Source organism: Pollicipes pollicipes, unplaced genomic scaffold (genome assembly GCF_011947565.3).
Source record: "Pollicipes pollicipes isolate AB1234 unplaced genomic scaffold, Ppol_2.1 Scaffold_3087;HRSCAF=3621_pilon_pilon_pilon, whole genome shotgun sequence".
Lineage (NCBI taxonomy): Eukaryota > Metazoa > Arthropoda > Thecostraca > Pollicipedomorpha > Pollicipedidae > Pollicipes > Pollicipes pollicipes.
Genome location: NW_023596225.1, coordinates 11,189,711 through 11,201,000, shown reverse-complemented (window position 1 = coordinate 11,201,000; position 11,290 = coordinate 11,189,711).

Sequence of the window (11,290 nt, the reverse complement as noted above, 5' to 3'; positions counted from 1 at the left end):
TACCTGGCCATAGGTAAGTACGAGTTGCTCATTCAATTGTTGTGTTGCCTAGGAAAGTATCTCTGAGATATGTGGCTTCATCTGACACTGTTGTTGCATCAGGTTGAGTGACTCCCTTGAAACTGAGTTTGCTAAATCCATGACCTGACTTTGACCTGCTATACATTGGCAACCATACAAGGAACCTTTAAATTTTTCATACCAAACAATCCACTTTTCAGTTCTTTATATTTGGGAAAATCTTGCACAGTTATGCTGCACCATTTGGTAACCATTCTGGAAAAACCTTTTAGGGGTCAGTTTCACTCTGCACCTGAATGCCTGTTCACTTTAAAATGGGCCAAACCTTAGATCTGAAGTAGATCTTTGGTGATGGTGCCTGGTGCTACAACTGACCTATTTTCTATTACCTGTCAGCTAACGTTGCTGCTGCTCACACACAAAATGTCTGCCCCCTTTTCTTATGAGTGTAAAAGGTGTTTTTATCAACCAGGGCCTGGATGTGAATTTCTCATCCTGCTGATCCATGTACCCCATCCTGGTTCATCAACCATCATCACACAGTTTACATGTGACAACCAACATGTTGCATAATTGTGATCATTAATGAAGCGTGCTGTGCATTTTATTTTCAACCCACATTGCTGCACCCCTCTCCTCTGTACCAAAAGGCTGGTCTGGCCTAGTACTGTTGGCCCTCTAAACGGGCCCCCCCCCCCCCCCGACCCCTTTTCTGAACAGAAGTCCGTCTAATAGCTCCCACAATGTAGGCCTCAAGATCTGCTCTTATCAATCATAATAATAACGTGCAGTTTCATACCTGTCATAGCTAGTTATTTCACGTCGGTGAATAATAAAAAGGCACCCTCACACGATGATAAGGTGGAAACTCATCCCATTAGCATTACATTGCTCGCACGCCCTACCGCGCCCACTCGCCAAAAATTGACGCAAGCACGCCAAATAAGCGACAACATTGGCATAAAAGTAGTGCCACATCGTCAACACAGCTCAATGTATGCTTAGGTAATAACTTGGTCATCATTGCAGTTTTAAAGTATTTTAAAACAAAGAATCATAAATAATGCTGTTATAACTCTTGCTACTATTCCTCATTCCGTATTAAATACATTTATATTGGTTTTCATGACAAGACATCTAAGCAATATGTTTAGCCGTCTTTTACACGTTCGGCCGCAAGACCTCAATGCGGCACAAGCGCCGCAAGCACAGAAAGCAAGTGCGGAAGGGGAGGGCCGGGAGGCCACGCCTGCGTTTCTCTTATCTGTCTTGTTGCTGCATACGCGGGGCTGTGATGGCGGAAAGACGGCGGAAAAGAAATCCTGATACCATAGGGTCAGACGATGCCTCGGGCTCAGACATCTCCATTGATGGTGGCCGCCGGAAATCATTAAGCGTAAGTATCGCGCTTGGGTCAGATTCGTACAGCCCATGTGCAGTGGCTGTCCTGCGGCGCCACCAGAACAGAACTGCGTGACCGCGGTATTGCATCCTGCCGGTATTGTTATCATTCTCACATATATAAATCGTGGTAATTACCTTTTGGTAGTTATGAGTGGTGGCTGGGTATTGCCCATTCTGCCAACTATGGCAAATATGCAAACAACAGGTTAGGGCAGGCAGGGTTGTGCTCCAAATAGGATAGTAACCTGCCCCTCTTGGGATATATTTTGCCAACTGTATCCCAAAAGATTGGAGTATGTAAATGTTTAAAGAAGATGCATGTGCATGCAAAAAACATGTAATTAGGTTTGCCATTTTATGTGTTCATGTCAAAGGACACTGATGTCATTAATGCTCCAATTCAAAGTCTGGAATAACGTTTTGATAATCTGCTCTAAATTAACAGTTATACCTCATCTTTGCCCTCAGTGAGATGAGATCTTGTGGAAGCCTGTCATGGCTGCTGACTTGGGTGTTGCTAGCACAGACCCTGTTCTGCATTTTGGAGACAATGCAGTTTTAAATCTTACAACATGGTTATCAGGTGTTTCATGCAGCAAGGAGTAATGCTAATGCATTGGTTTACCTGTAGGTACCATATGCAGAGTCTGGACACCACAAATTAGCACCCACATGCATGCTTCCAGTAATGGAACTTTGGTGCATAGGGCAGGTGGCAGGGATCATTGTTGACAGTTACCACCCAGTGGGATGATGCTGGCTGGTGTCTTGCTATGATCAGTCAGTATACTCTCATGACTTCACTGGGTTTCCACCTGAATATTCATTTGGAGGTATTCTGGGCTAGTCTGAGTCTGGCCAACAGTACTTAACACTTCCAGTTCAAAATAACTTTTGTTCTATTTCATTCCAGGGCTTCATCTGGCCTTATGTGGTCTTCCATATTTTGGTAGTTCATAGGCTTTGAGCTATGCTTTGTGAAGGTCCAGTGACATCACTACAACACCATATTGATATTATGCAATGGATCAGCTGAGCAGAGTACATTATCCAGTGGCATTTGTCATGCTGCAGCATTCACTGCATGCTGCCTTGCAAACATAAAGCCCTGAGCAAAAGTTATGGATTAGGAAGAAAGATGATTTATTATGTCAGTTACCAGCATATAATGTCTACAGACAAACACATTATTGCTGCTTATTACATAGGACATTCTACATATTCATATTGTCTTAGTTTGAAAGCAGAACTCTGTCCACATTTAGGAACACTGCATAGACAACACATAGGGAATGTGCATATGAATATGCTTTTGTAGTGCACTGGTATACATCTGCACACTGGTGAGCATTACATTGAACATTAATATTGAATGCAAACATGCAGGACAGCAAAAAATAATGGTAACTCACAATCATCCATGTGCTCATTTCACCCTTGTGCTCAATAGTAGCTGTGGAAAGACAGGGGATAAACATGAGGTTTCTACAAAATCCAGTCACAGAAGCTAGGAATGGCCTTGTGTAGATGGTTCTTAGTCCTAGAATAGCATCCCATTTTCCAATAGAAATGGCATACACCTGTTACACATGTGATCAGCCTTCAGAAACCATTTATGTGCCCATGTGGTACATTGTAATTGTCTGGCATCCAAGGCTTGCAAAACTTTAGCTAATGTGCTAGGTGAGGTGTAAATGTGATAACTGTAAGTACATCTGCATGATATATTGTACCTAAATACTATGTCTTATGGTGATCATATTGGTTTTGGTTTCTAAGAATTATACCTTCTGTTAGTTTCTTGGTCAAAGCATTATGTAAGTGTTGTATCTATTATGACTAGTGAAAAGCAACATCCATCTGTGCACAGGATTCTCTTCCATTATCCAACCACCTTTATTGACAAAGTTAGTATCAAATTCAGCATGGTTGCAAATGTGGCCTATTCAACATCAGACTTTATGCAGACTAGGCACTTCCATTCTAGCTACTCCAATATGACCAATATGACCAATACAGCTGAATATCCTTTACTTGGGTGAGTGGGGGTCAATTTGACTCCCCAGAGATCTTGAAACTAACATAGCTAGAGACTCCAAATTCAAAGCAGAGGTTAGCCTTTAATGAACTCACTTGTGTCAAACTTGGAGGTGTCTCTGTCATGGCCTTGTGATCAAATAAGGCCAAACAAGGTTAAATTCCAGATTTGTGCCTCAAGTGCCCCCAGACCTCCTCATGCAACCACTGTGAAGATAGATACCTGTTCTAAGCAAAACTTCAATGAGGTCAGTGACCTTGGTTGACCTTTTTGAGGTAAAGGTGGTGAAATTCTATGAGATTGCTGCTATTTTGTCAGTTGAATAACTGCCAGGGATTATGCTAGGTAGCATGTTCCCAAAAACAAAATGTTGAGCCAGGTCACTAGGCCAGTGGCCTACTCTGACCTTTCAAAAAGTCCATGGAACACGACTGCGGCAGCCCTTGCTAGTAATATATTCAAAATGCACACCAGATACTATCTCATAAAGCCAAGGTCTTGAGTAAAAGGAAGCTGAGTTTTTATCTTGTTCTGACTCTCATACCTGACCATAGGTCAATGGCAAAAGTTTTAGTTTTAAATTAAGTTCTTTGCTTAACAAACTATCTCAGGTTTGCATGGCTTCGTTTAATGCTCCGCCCTTGCATCACATTGAATAATTCCCTAAAAATGCCCTTTGCTGACAGCCATGGCCTGACTGACTTGCCATAAGTCAGCGACCTTACAACGTGCGTATAATTTTACATCAGAAAATCGGCTCTTCAGTTGTCTACAATTGCATAAAGTTTGACGCGGCTACGTGGCGCGATTCGGAAATGGTCGTGGAAAAAACTTTGCGGGGGTCGCTTTGGTCCCCGCCCACCCGACTGCGTGTTAAGCTGACAAAATTCTGTGATCTCTGGCTCCGGCATCCCCGCCACCTCCAGGAGAGGGGCAAAAACTTCTGTCCTGTTTACGGCACTGCCCGGTGGTGACCTGCGCTTCTCCGGTGTACGCCGCCTGGGGCTAGGCACGTCAAGCAGCGCGCACCGGCCCAGCCCAGCCGGCAGTCGACGACGCCCCACGAGCGGGTGTAGGGTGCCGGTAGTGTAGTTGTCAACGCGACCGCGTTAACCACTACGTGTCTGGGAAACCAGAGGTGCGGGCTTCGATTCCCCGCGGTGCCCGCCCTTCCTGCCAGGATGAGAGGCAGGCGACGTCATATAGCCTCAGCAGCTGAGTGCGTCGTAAAGCCCCAATGAGACATACGGGTGGGCGTCTGCGTCTCTGCGAGCTCACCCCGCTGATGGAGAAGCGCGTGGCGGCCGACCGCCGCCGCCGTCTCGGGTGGGCGACGCCGGACGGGGCGGACCGGCCATCTCAGCAGGCGCCGCTCCCCTGCCTATGGCGGTCAGAGGCCGCGGCCGCCGGTGAGCGGCGCCGTGCGTCTGTCAGGGCTGGGTCAGAGGAAATCCGCGCACTGCCCAGGCCGCAGCTTCTAACATGCGATAAGGCCACCTTGTAACGGTCGATGACGAGTGCTTTGGCACAAGGTACAACGGGGCAAGGGGCAACGGGGCCAGTGGTCCGTACTGGATGTTTCTGAAAGGAAAATACAATCAATGTCGATGCAAAATGAAACCAGCTCACTTCCTTGGGACGTGAACTCCTGATGTCTCCTGTGGGACCTCACATTCACTCATGAGATCGATAGCCGTGTTGACCGTTTGTTTAGCGCACTATATTTGCCATGTTCCTGTATGCATTTTAACAATTTTGTCAGTTAGATGTGTGGTAACATTGGAAATTATTATGATTAATGCATTTGCGAATAATGCACAAAATATTGCAAGTAACAGACACACGAACAATGTGTGATTAAAACAGTTACTATCATTTCCTTTTATTAAAATTATGATTTACAGCCGTTAGATAAACCCAAGTCTGCAAGCAAAGATTAAGCTCGCTGTCCGCGAACCCGTTGCCTTCATTTATTGTCCACGGTATCCGCCGATGCAGTTTTTCAAGGAAGCCGATTATCGACGAGAGTGCTTCGGTCGTTATTTTGGCGCTCTCGACGAGTCCGGTGTAAAATGGTCTCTAGCACCGCCGGGCGGGCCTTTCCAACAATGCTTAATGGGCCATCGGCATGCCCTCGTGGTGCCGTGCTAGCTTTATGTCATATGACTGAACTTGTCAAACTTTGCATGTCTCTAATCATATTCCTTTGATCTCTGCCCTCTGATATACTGAATACATCTCATTAGAACATACATTGCCTGCTGAGAGAGCCTACTTTGTAACGTATTCGCAAGCGATCTGTCGACTGAAATAGCCGATCTGGTCACCCCGCGCGTAATGCATTGCAGCAGTGCCATCGTACCTGCCCTGCGCTGCATGTGGGTCTAACGTGACGCTGCTTCATTTCAGGACACAGATGAAGAGGGTAAAAACTCCGTTTATGACTCGGCTCAGAGTTTGGATGAGCTAGCCGGACCACCTCAGGTGAGTGTGAGTTTGGATGAGCTAGCCAGACCACCTCAGGTGAGTGTGAGTTTGGATGAGCTAGCCGGACCACCTCAGGTGAGAGTAAGTTTGGATGAGCTAGCCGGACCACCTCAGGTGAGTGTGAGCTGCTTCCTGAAAGCACTGGATGAATGGTGTTAGTTTTTTTGTCAAAGCTGAGATGAAAAGATACAATTGAATTAGGTGAAGTAACTATCCCCATGACTCTCGTCTCTGCTGGCTCGTGAACATCTGCAGCATATTCAGCACTCCAGTCCTGAATATGCTACAGTCAACTAGTCTGAACCATTGCTCGCGTTTTCTCAGGAAAAGAAGAATCTAGATGACGACGAAGACAGAAAGAATCCACAGTTCATCCCGAAGAAGGGCAACTTCTACGAGCACGACGACCGCGCGGAGGAGGTGGACGGGTAAGCGGGGCGGTCCGCGGTCGCCGCTTCGGCAGCAGCGTCGGCCTGCTGCCGGCTGTTGGCCTCGGCGCAGCCTCGTTGGCGGACACCGCAAGTTCGGCTGGCGGGTCGCGGTCGCGCCGCATTGGATGCATGTATGTGGGAGCGTCAGCTAAAATGGAGCCTCAGCGACGGCACACTGGGCGTCAGCGCGCAGCCGGCGGCCAGACCAGCACGAGCGGCTGGACGAGTGTGACGGCTTCTGACGTCCACCGGCTGTCCTCGGACACGGGTGAACGGTGTGGCCCTGGTGGAAGCGGTAGATCGGGACAGGAGGACTAGAACTAGTTGAAGTGGTGGGTAAGGCCCGGCGGGAGTGTGTCCCCAGTCCTTCACAAATATTGTTCAGCATACGTCCGGCATATGGGCGACTGAGTGCGAGGGACACGTTTCAGAGAAAGCCCATATTTTGCGGCCTCTCGCTGCTCCCGCGCGCCTCGCGGGCCTCGTGTGACCTCGCCGACGTGGGCAGGCCGGCCGACAGGAAGGCGCCGGAGCAGAAGCCGCCGCGTCGCGTCTGGAAGGAGGCCGACCGCTGGCAGCACGACCGCTTCGACGAGAGCCAGCAGGCGCCCAAGTCGCACGATGAGCTGGTCACCATGTACGGCTATGACATACGGAGCGAGGACCTGGCGCCACGCGCCCGCCGCCGCCGCCGCTACGGGTATGTGGCGCCGGGCGCCTTCTACGCCGCGGTCTGGCGCGCCTACTGCTGGGCCGGCGGGGCGGGAGGAAGGGGGGGGGGGGGGTTCTCGCAGCTGCTCCTCTCGGCACCACGCGATTGGGGCGCGCGAACGCCTTCGCAGGCTACACCTGTAGTTGGCCGGTGTGCGCCTGTAGTAATATTTTTTTCGTCTCTGTGGCTGTCTTCCTCTGCTCCGCTATTGGTTCGTCGGTTTTGGGGTAATCATGAGTGAACTCAACTGATCCGATCCGACAATTGGCGTAAATGTTGCATGAGTCTTTTTCAATTGTCTGTCTTTGCTGTCGGCCTTGTTTAATATAGTTCAGTTAAGTTCAGTCAGTGTCTATTGCAAAACGGTGCTCCAGTGCTGTCTAACTCACTCGTCGCTCCAGTGCCTGGGTATAAGTTGTCTGGCAGATGTGTAGTTGTCAGTGCATCGTGCAGAAGAACGTTCCATTTTTCGGTGTGCCACGCTCGCACTGCTACCCCGTCCAGAGCGTCGCGTTCTTTCACTCACCAACCCCGTCCTCTGCCGTCCGCCAGTCGGGGGCCCAACAAGTACACGCGCAACTGGGAAGACGAGGATGCTTACGGCAAGCCGGGCGGCCGCGGCGGCCGCGTGGGTCGCGGCGGCCGGCGCGGCGGCGCCGCTGGCGCCACCCGGCCACCGGCCGCCGCCTCCAAGGAGGAGTTCCCGGAGCTTGGCGAGACGGCGCCCCGGCGCGGCTCGGACGGCGACGGGCCGCGCCACGACAACGTCTCTCCGCCGGCGCCGCCTCGCCGCGAGTCGGAGCCACCGGGCGGCGAGGAGCGGCGTCGCGAGCCGCCGGCCGAGCGGCCGCGGGGCCGGGGCCGCGGCAGGGGCACGGCGCCGGCCGGCCGCGGCGCCCCCCGTCCGGCGGCCGGCGCCGGCGGCGGCGGCGACTACGCGCCGCCGCGCATGGCGCCGCCGCCGCCGCAGGACGAGCAGGAGCTGGCGCGCGGTGTGAAGAAGCTCAGCCTTGAAGGCCAGGAGAGTCGCCGCGGCAGAGGTGAGTTGACGGGGGCGCCCGGGCCCGCAGACTGCCGCCAGCCGGCTCGGCTGATGGTCCGTGGCGCGCTCTGCCCGCCCGGAACGGCAGCGACTGGTGGAGATGTCGACTGGTGGTTAATCGATGAACGGTATCGATACTGAGACGCGAAGCAAGTTGCAGGGGTTGATGGCCCGAAATGCCTCGCCTCGTTCGCTCCCGTCAAATGCGCTTGGGTTGAAGTGCGAAGGACGCGACCTTGATCATGCTAGGTTTTTGCGGAAGTGTTGTGACCATACCCTGGGAATCATGCTTCGTGGCACAACGCTTCAATGGTGCCAATATACACCAAATGAACAGCTTGGCTCGATTGTCGTCCCGTTGAAGTCATTCCAAGAAGAGTGCGCTGTATTAGCGCGCCGTATTAGCATCCACAACCATGTAGTGCAACATTGCATGCCAAGACGCCACTCACACCACCCCATGCGTGCGCTGCGCGTGACGTCACACCCGACTGTAACCCCTCCGTCCATCGGGCAGGCGGAGGCGGAGGCGGCGGCGGTGGTGGAAGCGGAGGAGGTGGCGGTGGCGGCCGCTCCAGCCAGGTGCCGCCGCGCCTTCAGGAGCAGATGTCGCGGCCCCAAGCGCTACTCTTCGCAGCGTCAGCGGCACCCGCCACCGGCCTACGCCGACCCGCCGCCGCCGTACTTCGACGAGGAGCCCGGCTACGGCGGCGCGTCCCTCTACCCGGTGGAGCACGGCACGCCGCCGCCGCCGCTCCCGCCGGCGCCGTTCGTGGCGGCTGGGCTGTATGGGCCGGCCGGCGCCGCGCCCACGCCGCCCCCGCCCTTCCCGCCGGCGTACGCGCCGCCGCCGGCCGGCCCGCCGGCGCCCCCCGCCGTTCGCCGGCTTTCCGCCGCCGCCGGCGTCCGCCGGACAGCCCGACATACTGGTGCGTGGTGGGACACCGCGGACGGATGCTGATGGGGCTGAGACGCTCCAGAACGCTCGGCCGTCGCCTGTGGAAATGTGACGCATGTTGGGGGCTGTCCGTACTGAAACGCTGATTCATTGTTAAGTGCATAGGGAACTAACGCACGGAGCGTTGAAAGTGCACCCACGCAGCAGCAGTTCCGCAGTTAAGAACAACATTTCTGCACAGACAGTTGGGTAACGTTATTCTGCTCTCCAACTCGCAAATGTGTGACGCCCACATATGTTTGGCTGTCTCATCCCGCTTACACTTTGCATGGCGGCCTAGCGTCCTAGGCCGGATGCCCCTTGACGCTGTCACGCTGTCGGTAGCCCCGAGAGTCGCCGCTCACCCCGGCCGGCCATGTTCCAGATGCCGGTGGTGCAGAGCGGCGGCGTCACTTACTATAACACACAGGCCCAGGCGCCGCCGCCCGCGCAGCTGCTGCAGAAGCGACCTAAGGCGGCCATCCCTATCCTGCGGCCTCCCGAAGGCCAGGCCGCCGCCGAGGCGTCCCCAGAGCGTGAGGCGCCGGCCGAGGCGTTCCTGGAGCGCGGGGCGCCGGCCGTGGCGTCCCCGGAGTGCGAGGCGCCGGCCGAGGCGTCCCCAGAGCGTGAGGCGCCGGCCGAGGCGTTCCTAGAGCGCGAGGCGCCGGCCGAGGCGTCCACGGAGTGCGAGGCGCCGGCCGAGGCGTTCACGGAGTGCGAGGCGCCGGCCGAAACGTCCCCGGAGCGCAAGGCGCCGGCCGAAACGTCCCCGGAGCGCAAGGCGCCGGCCGAGGCGCCTCCGGGAACGGCGGACGGTGGCGTCGCCTCGCCACCACCCGCCAACAGCCCAGTGCCTTCGGGGGCCAACATGTCGCCCACATCAGCGGCGCGGACGGCTGTCGCGTCGGCCCCCGCGCCTGCGAAGGAGACTGTGCCCGCGCTGGCGGGAGAGAAGACGCCTCGCACGATGGACACGGCCCCCGCGCCTGCGAAGGACACGGTCCCCGTGTTGAAGATGCGGCCGGATCCTAAAATAGCGTTCGAGCCTTTGGTAGCGACGGCTGCGGCGCCTACCATTACCCCTGCCTCGGAGTCTGTGACGGTTGTGAAAACGACGACCGCTACTCTTGTGACCACTTCATCAACGCCAGAAACTCAGGCACCCATGTCATCAGCGCCAGAGACCCGAGCGCCCACGTCATCAGCGCCAGAGATCCAGGCATCCACGTCATCAGCGCCAGAGACCCAGGTGACCACGTCATCAGTGCCAGAGACCCAGGTGATCACGTCATCAGCGCCAGAGATCCAAGCGCCCACGTCATCAGCGCCAGAGACCCAAGCGCCCACGTCATCAGCGCCAGAGGTCCAGACGACCACGTCATCAGCGCCAGAGGTCCAGGCGACCACGTCATCCGCGCCTGCTGCTCGAGCGGACCCCTCGGCGGCGCGCGGCCCGGATGCGGCGTCGTCGGTGTGTGCCCCTGCGGCTGTCGCGGGTCTGCCTGCCCCGGCGTGCGACGAAACGCCGACGGCGGCGGTGAAAGCGCCTCCAGGGGAGGGCACCGGCTCCGGCAGCTAGTGCAGTTGGTCACCGGCCGCGAGTTCGCTGTAACTAGTGTTGCTGCCGTTAACTAGGACGTGACTGCGACGGACATTTGGGTTCTTTTGCATGCGCCAGACGTTGCCGGGCACCGCTTCTCCAGGGGACAAATTTCCCCGGTCTGTGTTTGGTAGCTTGTGTGCGTTACGTTACCAGTTTGCGGCGCGTTCAACAAGGTGTCGAAGCACGCTGAATGATGCCATCTAAATATGCACCGATGCTTCTGGCTGTTTCTTAGTTTCGGAATTTTGCACTATGCGCATCGTTGCGGGTTGTCATCCCAGTCAAAGCCGCATGTATGCTCCTGTGCCTAATAGTAATATTTGAAGTCCAGTCGTTTGGTGATGTGGTTCGTGGGCTCGACATAGTACCGAACTTCTTGTTATCCGCAGACTTACGACTAACTATTTAGTGGTGATATATGTATTGTGTTCCCTTTCGTCACCTTTACCTCATCTTTGATGAAGCTGCTTCTATTTAGTAGATGGTGTATTTAACAGGATAGATAGTGCAGTGTTTGAGGTTTTCTAAACCAAAGTATAACGGTTTTGTTGTATAAAATTTGGACGCCTCAATCGTTCTTTGCGCTATTTTTTTCTAAGTCGCACCCACCTTCTC